This window comes from Pseudorasbora parva, chromosome 19 (genome assembly GCF_024679245.1).
Source record: "Pseudorasbora parva isolate DD20220531a chromosome 19, ASM2467924v1, whole genome shotgun sequence".
Taxonomy (NCBI): domain Eukaryota; kingdom Metazoa; phylum Chordata; class Actinopteri; order Cypriniformes; family Gobionidae; genus Pseudorasbora; species Pseudorasbora parva.
The window spans coordinates 26,709,246-26,726,581 of record NC_090190.1 but is presented as its reverse complement, the minus strand read 5'-3'; the positions used below and the strand labels follow the sequence as shown (position 1 = coordinate 26,726,581).

Below are 17,336 nucleotides of genomic sequence, written 5' to 3'. Positions count from 1 at the left end.
GATGAGTTTTTACCTGTCTTGAATGAAGCGAGTGATTCTGTCGTGCGTATGGAGGATGGAAGATCGTTCCACCAACCAGGAACAATGAAAGAAAAAGTTCTGGAGAGGGATTTCATGCCTCTCTGTGATGGTACCACAAGCCTTCGCTCATTAGCTGAGCGAAGGATTCTGGTGGGGGTGTGGACTAGGAGTGAGTCGAAGTATGCGGGTGCTGAGCTTGTGGAAGATCCATAAGCAAGAGTCAGAGCTTTGAATTTGATCCGGGCAGCGAGTGGTAGCCAATGCAGAGAGATGAATAGAGGTGTGACAAGCCATTTTGGGCTCATTGAATACAAGACTTGCCGCAGCGTTCTGGATCATTTGCAGTGGTTTTCAGTGATATATGACACATTTATGGGAAAATTCTTAAAGTTTTGTAAAACAGGCCTATTTATGATAATGCGTATGTCCAAAAAGCACAAAAACATTCAAACAAATTGGGGGTACAAGAGCTTGATTGTAGCAACAATCAATTAATTGCAATTAAAAAAGTCAATTAATTGAAATTATTTGTATAACTTTATTAATAAAATTAAATATCCATGGAAAAAGTCATTAATATATCAAACAAATACATTTCAGTAGAAAATCACTAACTTAAATGATTTTACTGGGCTACATTAAGTACAGTACTGGAGTAAAAATAAAGAGAAGGATAGTTCACCCAAAAATGAAAATCGTCATCATTTATTTACCCTCATGTACCCTCAACCTGCACTTTCTTCAATAAACCCGGTTATATCATTATTCGGAGTAATTCCACCGAGATTAAAATCAGAAAAGCTGTTCACCTATTTTCTGTTCCAGTTCGCGTTTAAAGGGTTACTTCAGCGATTAGCATATGGCTTTGTATCAGTAGAAACCCTGGAGTATATTCAAATGATTGTGCTTTCCCCCCTCATATCCCCCTGAGACAAGAGATTTATGCATTTTATTTCTGGAAAAATTCCTCCTATGATGCAAATTGACGATTTTTGCATCATAGGAGGAATGTTTGCCCAAAGGCTAAAGACTACAGCCAGCAGAGGGAGCCATTTCCGCATGTTTTGAACTCGCGCATGGGGGATGGGAGATTACACTCAGCTGGCAGGGAGAGCTCAGCTCAGCTGCAGGCACTCATTTAAACGGAGCTGTGGTAAGCAATGTAAGTGTTTTAACTTCTCAAATTAATTTCTATGAAAGTTAAGCTTGCAAAGGCATGAACTGAAACGCGCCAGACTGAACTCGCGTTGTGAATGTATGCCGCGAGTGTAGTCGCGATTACCTCAGCTCTCATCACTCCTGCAGTTAGTGCTCAGTGCTGTGAGACTCGCGTGGTGACTCACTCATTATATTGAACACACACGTTCAGTTTTTAATTGTAGTGTCTTCAACTCAGTCACAGTAATCAAGTTGGTGGCGTTGGGAATGGCCTCACAGGGCAGCGAAGCATTCTGGGAATTGTTGTCTTTCATCCCCATGGGACAAAAATACATTTTCTGTCTTTTCTCAGTCTAGAAGGCACCAAATTCAAAAATAATTTCACATTTCTACTGCATTGATGACCCAGTTTAAATACAGATTCATCTTCCCAGCGCTGAAGTACCCCTTTAAGTGCTGCTATGTCAAATAGCCTAGATAACTTAATTCATTTATCCAGTGGTTCCCAACGTTTTTTCAGTCATGGCGCCCTTTGAAAATGTTCAAAATTTTGTGGCACCCCATCACATACGTTACGCTAGGGGTGTAACAGTACAGATTGCTCACGATTCGGTTCACAGTTTCAGATTCACGGTTTCTGTATGGTTCGGTATTTGCTACGTTCATGGAAAAAAAGGACTACTGTCAAATAAAAATAAAGAAAAGAACAAATAACTTAAATACAGGCAGCAGCACAAATATTTACTATTGAGCAAAGATAATAAAATAATGCTTTTTTTTCTTTTCAAGTAGGTCTAACATTAGTTTTTAGGTAAATAAATTGAATAAAGTAATCAAATGAAAAATTACTGCATATGTAACTGTTTAAATTGAATATTTATCCTTATTAAACTTACAAAAGCTCTTCAATCAAGAGCAGTGAGTGATTCCTTATCTTCTTTGGCATTTAACAGACAACAGTAAAGGTTACTGCCCCTTTAAGACCCAGGGGTATCGCTTTCTCAACTTTATGTTTACTTAAGGCATATTCAGACTATGTCTGGATGTCTGGATGCTGGACTGTGTCTTGGATACTCATCAAGATGGACATGTTGACATAGGCTACTTCTTGTGTGAGTTTGTCCGTTCAAGCGCAAGACTTAAAAGAGAAATCAATAGTTGCGCTGAGACGTTCATGTGCGCGCTTTCGGATGACCGCACAGAGACAAATCTTTTCACATCGCGATTGCATGTGAGTTCTCAATCGCGTCTTCTGGCTCTACACCCGTATTCATATTTGAAGATACGGCAGCACTCACATGCATTGAACAAAGTTTACTAAGAGAGACCGTTTGCCCACGTTTTTCTTTTATTATCGCTGTTGTTGTAGTATATAACTGAGGAGCCAGCACGTGTATCCATCGACAGAAACATACATAAAGCATTATTTTCAAGTTGCAGCCCATATTAAAGATGAGACGTCAGATGTGAGATGAACCGCGATGCAAGTGTGTGCTGAAACCTTTTACGTGGCACTCCGGTTGTGAAACACTGCATTAATCTGACGCACCATCCAACACATGTATTATATTGACACATAGCAGGCCTAATACGACTTTAAATTAAGATGGTTATTATTGGCACAATGTTGAGCTACAAAACAAAGAAGAAAATATTAAGGCGATGACACGAAAATATCTCGCCAGACATCTGAACCCGGCTTAAGTCACGATGACCTGATTTGACGCTCGTGCCGATTGATATTAATGTCTTTCTCTTCCTTAATGGTAAAAAAAGAAGTTCCGGAACTGAATAACATACGAATCAGCTGGTCTTGTTGTGATGAAAACCTCCTGAGATTATTAAAATCGATGTTTAGGGAGCCCGCATGCGATATTTTTGTGTGTGCAAAAGTATAAAGTATAGTGTCAATAAAATCACTAATTTCAGTATTTATAATGTTATGAATTAAAAATTGAGTATTGTATCTCAAATCCCTTGGTATAATTTATAATTTACAGCAATAAACACACATGACCTATTTGGCACTTTGACGATCAAAATCTCATAATTAAATTTTGGGGGGGTGAAACACTCAGTTTCAGTCAATCTCATGTCAATCATGAGTACCTATAGAGTAGGACTGCATCCTTCATATCTCCGAAAAGTCTTTAGTTTTATTATATTTATAAAAGAAAGATAGGCTGTACCGAGTCTTTCCGGAAAAAAAAAAAACGAGCGGCTGGAGGCTTATAGTGTGGGCAGAGCTAAAGAATGACGAGCGCGCAGCTACAGCACAAGAGCTTCTGAAAGCTGACATCGTCATCCGTGGAAAAGAAAACGTTACCCTAAATAAACCATGGCCATCATTCAGATTCAACTAATACATATATATAATCCAGAATCGGATCCGGAGGCTAAAATAAATTGAACAGGAGAAGCAACAACAGCAGGACGTCCGTCTCTGTGGTATGTACTGTATTTAGTGGCTTGTCAACATTTGCGTTTGTTTACTTGTGGATTGTGAGGACATGATTTGGTTTATGGACTGTTGAATGCGACTAAACCTTAGCAGTAGCAACCAAAACGGTTTTGCACGTCAGACTGTGTTATAGTGTTACATAGAAAAACAATGGAGTAGTGCATTTGAATGTGCTTTGTGTGAACGCCCCCCCCTAGGTTAATGTTTGGGGTGGTTTTACAATAAACAAACAGACACCTATAGTGGTCAGCTAAACAAATGTATTTAAACACACGCTATAAGTTACATCGCATGCTTCATTAATAAATTAACTGTACGATCGTGTTGTTTACTGATGTTTACTCACGCAACGATAGCCAACAACATAGACATTTGAAGTAGTTTTACTCACCACCTGCTTCTAAAGCACGATCATTAAACTTTAACGTCACCGCTCCATCAAAAACACACTTCTTTGGTGGTGATGTTTGTAATAAGTTAGACCGAACACCATGTAGGTCAATAACAACTGTTTTATTCGTCACCGTTCACACGGTATATCCTCCACCATTAGCGCCCTCACCTGGTAAGGCACCACACATATAACATCTCCCCTTTTCACTTATAGTTAAAGTGACAGACATAACTTAACAGTCATCACTAACAGCTAGGGGAAACAACATAACAATAACCATTAATTTAATGAGCATTACTAATGTCTCGGTTCACAAGTCTAATCTCATCGGTGGTTTGCGAACTCTTTTTGGATATCTCGCTTCTGTGATGCTCGGCTCAGTAACACTGGACTGGACATTAACACTGGGCTCTGTGACTTTGGACTGGGTATCGATTCCATTACTTCCATCTTCTCCTGTGGATGACAACTGGGAAATGGACTCTTGTTCTGACTCATGGGTGATGCTTTTTTGTTGATGTTCTCTGGTCTGTATCAGATGCCTTCTATTGCGTCTGAGTTGTTGACCATCACTTTCCACAATGTAAGAACGAGGTGCCTCACATACTTCCACCACCTTTGCTGGTTTCCACTTTGCATCCTCTTGCACCCGCACATAATCACCAGGTTTAAGCTCTGGCAGGGGTCTGGTACCCTTGTCATAGTAGTGTTTTGTTTTTAACTGGTTTCTTTTGAGCTGTCTGTGAAGTCCAGTTATGCATTGTGGAGTAAGCAATGTCTGTGCAGTGGGTAGCAGTGTTTGAGTCCTACGCCCCATGAACATTTGCGCCGGAGATGGGAGGTTTTCCAGGGGTGTGTTTCGGTAGTCTAGGAGTGCAATGTATGGGTCTTGTCTGTCTGCCGTTGCTTTTTTGAAGAGTGACTTGATCACCTGGACAGCCTTTTCTGCTTTGCCGTTACTTTGTGGGTACCTGGGTGATGATGTAATGTGCTTGAATCCATATGACCGACTGAAAGAAGCAAAATCAGCTGATGCATAAGCTGGGCCATTATCCGTTATCATCACTTCAGGTATACCATATCTGGCGAAATGCTGTTTACAGGTGTGAATGATGGTTGTGCTTTTAATGTTTTTTACCTTGTCCACTTCTATGAAGTTGGAATAGTAGTCCACAAGTACAATGTACTGTTCAGACTCAAATTCAAAAGAGTCAGAGCCCACTTTTTTCCATGGCCTGTCTGGAATGTCATGCCCTATCATGGGCTCCTTGCAGTTTCTTCTGCGGAATGTGTTGCACACAGGGCACTTAGAAATTAGGTCAGAAATTTGCATCGACATGCCGGGCCAAAACATTATGTCTCTCGCTAGCCGTTTCGTTTTTTCAATGCCTTGGTGACTGGTGTGGAGTTTGTGTAGCATTAATCTTTGTTTACTTTGTGGAATGACTATGCGGTTGCCTTTTAGGAGTATGTCATCTTCGACAGTCAGTACATCACGATAATCCCAGTAAGGTTTTGCTTGGTCAGGCAATTCACGTTTTTTTGGGGTTCGAAAAAGTCGTTGAATTTTTTAATTATGATTTTAACGTCATTTTTGTCTTCAGTTTCAGCAAACTCGAACGTGTTGTAGATTTCCAGGGCTTCGTCGCCAATAACATGCACCAGTGTGCAGCTCTGTATTTTCTTAGCTTTTGTTTCTATGCCCGACGCGGTCATATACAGTTCAAATTTCTGTTTCCATTTTTTCCAGTTCTCCGCTGTGTTGCCCTCAAACTGCAGTGGTTGTGGTGGCTTTAGTCCTTCCATAATGGGCTTGAATTCGCTACTTCTGACACCATGTAATAAGTTAGACCGAACACCATGTAGGTCAATAACAACTGTTTTATTCGTCACCGTTCACACGGTATATCCTCCACCATTAGCGCCCTCACCTGGTAAGGCACCACACATATAACAATGTTGATTTGGTGAAGTCCTGAGACAGCAGTGAGAGCAGTGTTTATGGGTGCCGTGCATTTGCTCTCGCTCTGGTCACTCGCGCGCACACCCTTCCAGGAGAAGAGCCCGTACGGCCCATACATGGACATTCCGACCCGTTGACGTCAAGCAGACTTGTACTCGAAAAAAACTCTCCGAAACTTGTGAGAAGGAGTATTTTTGACACTCCATCAAACGTCCAACTTATTTTTTGGAAACTTTGTCCATGTTTATGATGGGAATCCAAGTTTTTAACAGTGTAAAAAGCTCAGTAGGCATGGAACAGCATTTCACCCCCCCCCCCCCCCCCCCTTAATAATATTTTTATACAAATGAAGAAAAACATTTAAAATATTTACTTTTTTAAACGTTTTAGCCTATATATCTCTATATTAATAACTGTCTGAGTAATTCTGAGTATTCAGCTGTGAACTCTCAAGTGATGGCTTTCTAAATATATATTGGTTATTAGTATATTCAGAATAACTTAGGAGCAGCTGTCTTTTTAATAATAATAATAATAATAATAATAATAATCTTCTTCTTTCGGCTGTTCCCTTCAGGGGTGGCCACAGCGAATCATCTGCCTCCATCTATTTCTATCCTCTGTATCCTCTTCTCTCAGACCGACTACCTTCATGTCCTCCTTCACTACATCCATAAACCTCCTCTTTGGTCTTCCTCTTGACCTCCTGTCTGGCAGCTCTAACCTCAGCATCCTTTTTACCAATGTATTCACTCTCCCTCCTCTGAACATGTCCAAACCATCTCAACCTGGCCTCTCTAACTTTGTCTCCAAAACATCTCACATGTGCTGTCCCTCTGATGTTCTCATTCCTGATCCTATCCATCTTCGTCACTCCCAAAGAGAACCTCAACATCTTCAGCTCTGCTACCTCTAGCTCTTCCTCCTGTCTTTTCCTCAGTGCAACTTGTATCGTCTCCAAACCATACAACATCGCTAGTCTCACTACTGTTCTGTACACCTTTCCTTTCATTCTTGCTGGTACACTTTTATCACACAACAGACCTGACACTTTTCTCCACCCATTCCAACCTGCCTGCACACGCTTCTTCACCTCTTAAGTACTTAAAATCCTGCACCTTCTTTACCTCTTCTCCCTGTAACCTCACTGTTCCACTTGGTTCCCTCTCATTCACACACATGTATTCTGTCTTACTGTGATTAACCTTCATTCCTCTCCTCTCCAGAGCAAACCTCCACCTCTCTAGACTTTCCTCCACCTGCTCCCTGCTCTCACTACAGATCACAATGTCATCCGCAAACATCATAGTCCATGGAGCTTCCTGTCTGACCTCATCTGTCAGCCTGTCCATCACCACCGCAAACAAGAAGGGGCTCAGAGCCGATCCTTGATGCAGTCCCACCTTTACAGTGAAGTCCTCTGTCTCACCTACGGCACACCTTACCACTGTCCTACTGCTCTCATACATATCCTGCACCACTCTAACATACTTCTCTGCCACTCCAGACCTCCTCATACAATACCACAGCTCCTCTCTTGGCACTCTGTCATATGCTTTCTCTAAATCTACAAAGACACAATGCAGCTCTTTCTGACCTTCTCTTTACTTCTCAATCAACATTCTCAAAGCAAATAATGCATCTGTAGTGCTCTTTCTTGGCATGAAACCATACTGCTGCTCACAAATGTCCACTTCTCCCCTTAGCCTTGCTTCCACTACTCTTTCCCACAACTTCATTGTATGGCTCATCAGCTTAATACCTCTATAGTTTCCACAACTCTGCACATCCCCCTTGTTCTTAAAAATCGGCACCAAAACACTTCTCCTCCATTCCTCAGGCATCCTCTCACTCTCTAAGACTTTGTTGAACAACCTCTTGTTGAACAACCTCTACTGCCATTTCTCCTAAACACTTCCATACCTCCACTGGTATGTCTTCAGGGCCAACTGCCTTTCCTCTCTTCATCCTCTTCAAAGCTCTCCTAACTTCACCCTTGCTAATACTTTCTACTTCCTTGTCAACTCTTCTCTCCCTGTCATTTTCCTCATTCATCAGTTCTTCAAAGTACTCCTTCCATCTTTCCCTCACCCTCCTGTCACCTGTCAAAACATTTCCACACATTTCAAAACAATCACTCTAACCTGCTGCACATCTTTCCATCTCTATCCCTCTGCCTCACCAACCGATACACATCTCTCTCACCTTCCTTGCTATCTAACCTTGCATACATGTCCTCATACGCTCTCTGTTTGGCCTTTGCCACCTCTATCTTAAAGGACAACTCCGGTGAGAAATGAACCTAGGTGTAATTAACAGATGGTTACCGAGTAGATCGTTCTCTGGGATGCGTTTTCATGAAAATCGAATGCAAAGAGTTTTATTTTTAAAAACAGATTAGCTCATAGCACTTGTCGTATGGGGCACAGGGTAGACACAGGGTGATAAAATTAAATCGCTAGTTAATACCACTAACAAGGCTCAAAAAAGCCTCACACTAACACGGTAGCATAATGAGGGTCCCTACATGCAAACCGAAGCATTGAGAACTTTGTAAGTGTACAAACAGTTTAATAAGAAGATACTTCATAAACATAGTGCATTACGCGTTCACGGACAGGCGCCATCTTGGAAAACCCGCGATTACCTCACGCTGCATCACCCTATATTCCTGTCTACTTTCCTCCGTCCTCTCACTGTCCCACTTGTTCCTAGCTAACTTCTTCCTCTGGATACTCTCCTGGACTTCCTCATTCCACCACCAAGTCTCCTTGTCTTCTTTTCTCCTTCCAGATGACACACCTAGCACCTTTCTACCCGTCTCCCTGATCACTTTGGCTGTAGTAGTCCAGTCATCCGGAAGCCCCTCCTGACCACCTAAAGCTTGCCTCAACTCCTTCCTGAAAACCACACAGGACTCTTCCTTTTCCAACTTCCACCACTTTGTCTTCTGCTCTGCTTTTACTCTCTTCATCTTCCTCACCACCAGAGTCATCTTACACACCACCATCCTATGCTGTCTAGCTACACTCTAACCTACCTCTACTTTACAATTGCTAATTTCCATTAAATTACAGCGTCTACATAAGATATAGTCCACTTGTGTGCTCCTGCCACCACTCTTATATGTCACCCTGTGTTCCTGCCTCTTCTGAAAGTACGTGTTCACCACAGCCATCTCCATACTTTTAGCAAAGTCTACCAACCTCTGTCCTTCTGGGTTCCTTTCCTGAAGACCAAACCTGCCCATCACTTCCTCGTCCCCACTATTCCCTTTCCCAACATGTCCATTCATATCTGCCCCATCACTACTCTCTCACCTCTGGGAACAGTCTGCATCACTTCCTCCAACTCGCTCCAGAATCTGTCTTTCTCATCTTGCTTACAACCTACTTGTGGAGCATAGGCACTAACAACATTCAACATCACACCTTCAATATCCAGCTTCAGACTCATTAACCTATCTGACACTCTCTTTACCTCCAGAACATTCTTCACAAACTCCTCCTTCAGGATCACTCCATTTTTCTTCCTGTCCACACCATTATAAAACAGTTTAAACCCTGCTCCAATGCTTCTAGCCTTGCTCCCTTTCCACCTGATCTCCTGGACACACAGAATGTCAACTTTCCTCCTCTGCATCATATCTACTAGCTCGCTGCCTTTACCTGTCATTGTACCAACATTCAAAGTCCCTACTTTCAGTCCTAAACTCTTGACTTTCCTGTTCTCTTTCTGCCTACGGACACGATTTCCTCCTCTCCTTGTTTGACTAACAGTAGCCCAATTTCCACCAGTGCCCTGTAGGTCAACAGCGCTGATGGCGGTCGTTGTTAACCCGGGACCCAACCGATCCGGTATGGAAGTCATATTCATGATTCGCATAATGGATTTGGCAAAAATTTTACGTCGGATGCCCTTCCTGACACAACCCTCTCTATTTATCCGGGCTTGGGACTGGCACAAAAGGTACACCTCCTGTGGCTAGATTTTTAATAATAATAATAATAATAATAATAATACATTTTATTTATAATGCACTTTATATTAAACAAAATCTCAAAGTGCTACAGAATAAAAAACAATCATCAACAACAATAAATAAATAAGTAAATGAATAAAATAAATAAAACTGAAAAAAATAAAAAATAAAGAAGTAACAAGTCAATTAAAAGCTCTGCTAAAAAGGTGGGTTTAAAGACCACCTTTTTTTTTTTTTTTTTTTACTATGAGTATGTCTAAATGCTACATTTGCCAAATCGGGGATGCCAGGCAAGGGGTTAAACTTAAAACTTTACTTGAAAAAAACCCTTTGTATACATTCCTAGTGTATTGGATTATACATACATACATACATACATACATACATACATACATACATACATACATACATACATACATACATACATACATACATACATACATACATACATACATACATACAGTGGTAGCTCAGAGATGTACAGTAGCATTTAAATATGAAATTGAATACATTAATGTAGGCTAAAATTAAAACTACAGTCTTCAATATACAATATACATTGCTTGAAAGCTACTGAATTATTACTTTATTCAAGAGCAGTGAGTGATTTTTAAGGACTAGTGTTCACAATCACTAGCGCTGCTAAGACCTGCTTGCATCTCGCACAGACACGCGATTTGACTTTCACTTTTGACATAACCGACTTACTTAGTCCAGTAATCATGTGTCTGACAGGCGCGCGCACTCAGCGAATGTAAAATGCGTATTAAATGTTTAACCGGCAAGGCTTTAAAACACGGCTATACACCCCCTAACTTTAGTGCATATGATTGGATATTTGCTCATATCAGCGCATAGACACACAGGCACACTCAGAGCCAAAATAAACGGAGATAAATATTTCAAACAAAGAGAAATATAAATAATTAATTGCAAAACCGCATTTCAAAAGGTAGCACACTGACTTCATTTAAAGGGATACTTCACCGCTTTTTCATATTAAACTTTGTTATTCCCTTAACTAAAAAGAGTTGATACCATAGACCGTAAAAAAATATGGACGACTCGACATCATCCGTTTCCGCTTGCCAGATTTGAAGCTTTCAGGCGGCCTGCACAGCGCTGACATCTTGGGACGAGTCTGCGCAGTAGCAATTTCGGGACCGGAGTTGCGCAGTAGAGAGCAGGAAGTACTGCTGCAATATCAAAAGCCCGCCCACACTCTCACAGATGCAGAATGATTAATTATGTTGGTGTGAAATAAACAGTTATGGAAATGTAGAAATTAAAGCTTAAGCTTCAATCTGCTCCCAAAAATCCCGAAAAAAGTCTGTTAGTGTCGAGAGAGAGAGAGAGGGAGAGACCATGTATGTGTGCGCACGGTTCACGCTTATATCGTCCAATCGCGGGCTATGTGTAGAGAGAGAGAGTGAATAGAACAAGAATGGAATATAATGAGATTCATCAGCCTGCCGTTCTTTGCGAGTCCTGCTGATTTGGTCCAGAACCATGAGCACCACAACAACTTTTGGATGTTACTGGTGTGGACATTGGAGTCAACGATTTGAACTTCAAGCTGCACATCCCATCTCTTTAGACAGTCTACCATTGACTAACCGAGTTCCTGCACAGATCTTTCCACCACTTTCTTGACTTTCTCACATTCATGCTCCATACAATACACCAAACGATCTTCCATCCCTTTGCATTTGTTCTGGAATTCTTCTTGTGAAACACAGCCACTCATCGCCTTGATACATTCAGCAACATGTCCTTCCAGCGCATTGACTTTATCAGTAAGTTGTTCTATGAGGTTGGTAATGGACTCAGGAAGTGTCTCCCTCTCTCTACTGCAAGTGGGGGGGGGGGGGGGTAATGGGAAGTTTAAGTCAAATTATTAATCTATGCTGGCTTGTAGCTTCGCTTTCATTTTCAGAGAATATGTATAAATCACTAAAGGTAGTTATTAAATTTTTGAGGGGTTCTCTAGGATTGGTAAATAAACCATTGGAACAATACACCTCTGGCATGCACTGATCCCTATCCAGAGTTGCATGACTTTCCAACAGGTAGTGTCCCTGTTTATCAACCCTTGATCTCACAATGGTGATAGTTATAACTTCTTTTTTTTCAGGTTGGGAATCACTATATGTTTTAATAAATAAATAATACTCATTCATTTGCATCTTTTCATCTTTCAGACCCTTTTATAGACACACATCTTACATGCTTTTCCCCTTAAAAAAACAGCAGCATAGAAATAAAAGTTGTATCTGTTTTTGGGTGATGGTGACGATGATGACAAGGACAATAAAGATGAAAGTTCATTCACCACACTCTAGCCCATAAAAACTCATGTCCAAGAATGCACATCTCAAAGTTTCCCAGTGCAAACTTTCGTGTTAATATCAAATCACACCAAACCAGAAAATCTTCACATCACATGAGTGGCACAATCCAGTTTCAGGATCCACAGCAGTATACCACATTGTCTCTAAATTCACTTCATTGACACCTTTCAGTCAAGGTTCCAGACAGGCAGGTGAAACAAAGATAAAAGTCCTTCTACAAAAATAATCACATTATGAAAATAACTACATAGATAACAGTAAACATTTAATCAATATAAGTAAAGAAACAATGCTTACTTTAGATTGAGCATCAAACTCAAAGTTTTCCAATCAGGACCAATGATTCACTAAAGGTAGTTAAGCCATAAACCATGCTTACTCCTCCATTACAAATCTACAACTTCTACTCTCTATATCTATTTTATACATGGGTATTACTGCTTGTTGCCCCCTCATGGTGAGTAGAAGTACAACGAAAAAACATGTTAACAGGTTTGACTGTTACCAGTGATTTGGTAGCAGCTGTCCAATCTTTCCATACATATTCTGGACATATTCAAATAGGACTGCACACATTTTCCTTCACTGAAAAAAAAAATCAGTGAGAGAGATGCTTTCTCTCATGTAGAGTTCATACAGAAACTGATTGGAAACTTCAGAGACTGTTTTGTTAACTTCAGCCTGGATATTTTTTTTTTTTATTAAATCTTCACTCTTTGTCACTTTAGACCACTATCAAGTGTTTTTATTATTTTCCTGTCGCAATATAATGGGGATTTCATTCAAATGGTGATGTTAAACCATGTTATATTTATAATTTTATATGGAGTTAATCGCTACACCTGTTGGCAGTCATAATGTAAACATCCATTATTGATATGAAATAGCAGGAATCACATAAAAACCTTATTCCAGTTATCATGTGTTTATTAGCTTCTTAGTTCACATGTAGAAATATTGAATAGGCTCGTTCTTCACAGAGCCAGAATGAGGAAGTATCCACACAGGAGGAGCGCGTCATGCGAAGGGCAGTGTTTAACATGTCCTATTATTGGCAGCTCAGTGAGCAAATAAATGCCTGATGAGTCATATATGCTGCATATCATTAAGAGGAGACCCAGAGAGAGCTATGCACATGTTTTAACTCTTTTAGATCGAATAATTCAGTGAGAAATTAATAGAAATGGTATTCTGTATGACAAAATATTTAGCAAACATGTGATATGTCAATATTTCTCCAAATATGAGCACTTTTGAACTAAGAGCTAAACTGAAAGCTGTTCTTTGTGATCTGTGTGAACACAAATGAGCTGCTGCAGACGAGAGAGAATTAGCGTGTGAGAATTTAAGGGTTCCCGCCCAGTTGGGCGGTTTTGAATTTGATTGTGTGGGTAAAAATGGGTTTGGGCGGGTAGACAAAATTTGGGCTGGTTTGGGGTCAGTTTGGCAGTTTTCAAACATCTAAATTTTATAGTCTAATATGGATTAACAAACTCAAATGTGCATGTACTCCATAAAATCAGTCATCATGACACACACAGGCCCAGCGTAGAGTCAGCTGGCAGGTGTTGTTGTCGCCAATGAGCACATACTTTCAGCCAATCAGCGATCAGCAGGGAGACGTGCTCATTTATAACAAGTTTTTAGCGCAAAATTGTTGCTGGACATTCAAGTGATCGCTATCCAAAAGGGACATAAATATACAGTAATGAGTGGGAGCATGAACCAACTCTCAAAACGGATTACACCCGTAACTCGAAGATTCTTAAACCAACTCTAAGGGCACAGATGAATGACTCAAATATACTGAATGACTCCTGCCCATCATGTGCACACTGGCCTGACATGCACCTTTTAAACCTGACTGCGTTCTATTCGTCCTGACAGCTGCTGAAAGAGCTTTGAATCAACGATTAATCAATTTGTTCTGTGTTATGTTCTATAAATATGTACTTTACGAAATACGTAACGTTACTATTGTTCTGTCTAAAGAAGCACAACACAAAGATAAATGCTTTCTTGTTTATTTTTGGTTGTAGGATTATCATACAGTATGTATCAGTGAATGGCACATTATGGCTGTGGTGTGTGTGCATTAATGTGTGTGTAATGCCTGCTAATTACGTTGTTTATTTCAATCACTTATATTGGGCACTTTTTGCACTTAAATTAGTTTATTCTTACTGTTGAGATTTAAAAAATGATAGCCTACATGTCATCATCGGTTAATTTTATGATTTTGACAGTTTCCACTAGGACATTTTAGTCATAAATGACTGTATTTTGGCAATACAATTATATCACATTTTTTTATTACTTAAAATTTTGGGTGTTTTTTTTCTTGGTTTGAGTGGGTTTAAGTGAGCTTTTTGGCTGGAAATCGTCAACCCAATCTGGCAACACTGGTTTCTGATAATCTATGCAAAATATTGTTCATAACGGATCGATTATAATGCACTCCTGAATGAAATAATATAATAAGAAATTAATGTCACTGCAACCCAGTTTTATCATAAACAGTCTTCAAATATAGAAGCTGGAGCAGAGTCCTGCACGGGTCCATTTTTGGAGACCCGCCCCCGCCCGTACCCGCAAGGTTTAGCACCAGATCCGACCTGTGACCCGTGAAAATTTCAAAATTAAATCCGTACCCGCCCAGACCCGTTAATATTTGGCCCGTTACCCGACCCGTGCCCGCGATAAATCACACACGTTAAAACATTCAAATTAAAATGCTTTATTTTTTTATCTTACACCTCTCTCAACATCAACAGCGTCATGAATGGGCTAATGAAACAGGCAAAAGTGCCTTTAAAGACTCATTGTCAACAATTTCATATAGCTACTCCACTCACATGCAATACTTGCTTTTTGCCCCGTCACTCTCAATTTTAAAGTGCTCCCAAGCTGTATTTTTCTTTGCCCGCTTCATGTTAGAAAGCTGGTCAAGACTTATTCTTGTGAATATTACAAATGTCTGGGAGCGCTCTGGCAGTCTCTAGTGGTGCAAAAATATATTACAACTAAATTCAAAGCACGTCATTGACGCCACTTAACCGAGCAAAATGTTTCACTCGGTTACGCAATTTTTAACGGTTAATCGGTTAACCATGGACACCCCTATGTGGGACCAATCATTCCAGTTGCCGTTTTCCCAAATGCTTTCAACACAATCCCTCACAGGGGAGCTGAAGCTCATTAAATATAACGTCTTTTTTCTATGTCTACTGCACGTCTAATGTTGACTTCCATGGGACCTCTTTATAGTCTAAATGCGGTCGTTTATAGAGGTATTTTTAACATCAAATTTAGACTAAATTTAGACTTCATTTTTATTCAACTTCTATAACTGTAGTGCCATGTTTCAAGAGTGTGGAGGACATGTTTTCTGTACCATGTGTTAATTTTCCTGTATTGGTTTAGCTCAGCAGCTAGTTTCAGCAGGAAATGCATTACACCTTTGTATCCATCTCCCTCACCAGCTGCTTAGACAGTCAAATACAGGAAAAGTAACTGGCACAGAAAACATGTTTTCCACCCTCTGGAAACATGGGACTGCATACATACAACTCTACAGTTATACACATACAAATAATTCACAATTCAATACATTTCCATCTTTATTCAAAAATAAATTGCCCTGAATGTCATCAGAAGGGCACCAGACATATCAAGCACAATGTACAATGGAGGCAGAATTATGAATGAATTATTTGATTTAACTGAAATTTAACTGAAATCTTTTAAAAGTCCTGTAGGCTTCAGGGCTTAGTGAATCCTCTACCTCCAAGTCTCTTTTTCTGTCCACAGCAGTCCTAAACCTGCCAAAGGTAGACACAATAAACACACTAAAAATATTGTCTAATTATCGGTAGAGAAAATCCCAGAAAATATTGATAGCAAAATTACACACAGATGTTTTATAGTTATTAGTGTGCGCATGACAAATTTGCAACTCAAAGCCAAGCTAGCTAGCTTGTGACCTAACATTACCCTTTTAGCAAACCTAAGATAGTGACACAAATTTGAATCAGTCTGCAAGCTACAACCTGTTAAAGGGTTAGTTCAACCAAACATGAAATTTATGTCATTAATGACTCACCCTAATGTTGTTCCACACCCGTAAGACCTCAGTTCATCTTCGGAAAACATTTTAAGATACTTTATATTTAGTTCGAGAGCATATTTAAGTGTAGGCACACTATACTGTCCATGTCCAGAAAGGTAATAAAAACATCCTCAAAGTAATCCATGGTTAATTGGTTAATCAATCCATGGTTAATCAGTTGGTTAATTAGAATCTCTTGAAGCATTGAAAATACATTTTGGTCCAAAAATAACAAAAACTACGACTTTATCTTTTCTTCCTTGTTTGCGTTCAATCCTCAAATAAAGATTCAAACGGTTATGAATTAGTGAATCGATCAATGATTCGGATCGCCGGTGTCACGTGATTTCAGCAGTTTAGCAGTTTGGTACGCGATCCGAATCATGAATCAATACACTGATTCATTACCATTTTAATCTTTATTTGAGGATTGAACACAAACAAGGAAGAGAAGTCAATCCTGAATAAAGTCGTAGTTTTTATTATTTTTGGACCAAGTGGAGCTGAGTTCCACAGTCCTTTTGTATCTGATTTTGACAGATTTTGTTTATAAGAGTTGTTTCTTATATTCTGTCCGTGCTGGTTAAAGTCCAGCATTGTGTCAGTTGCTGGTTAAGATCTTTTTGTCCTGACCGAAGTCCCATAATGTCCCCCTACTTGTAAGTTGATCTTCCTTTTTATGTAGTCTTTAATTCCCTGAGATTTACGGTTTATTATTCGGATACATTCTCACAAATCTCTGAGGTATAATTAAATCCACACAAAAGGTAGTGTATGCAGTAATTGATTGTTACCAGCTATATTTGCATCCTGATTATAAAAAAAATTCCTAGTCCATGCCAACAAAACATCCTTTCAGCTTCTCTACATTGTTACTGGATCATACTTTTATAATCGT

At 39.8% G+C, this 17,336-nt stretch overlaps 1 protein-coding gene across 5 annotated transcripts in view; it reads left to right on the top strand.

Annotated features, from left to right (window-relative positions):
* LOC137048196 (oxysterol-binding protein-related protein 3-like) overlaps positions 1-17,336 on the top strand; it is a 159,801-nt gene that overhangs the window by 90,253 nt on the left and 52,212 nt on the right. The gene's annotated exons all lie outside the window — the stretch shown is intronic.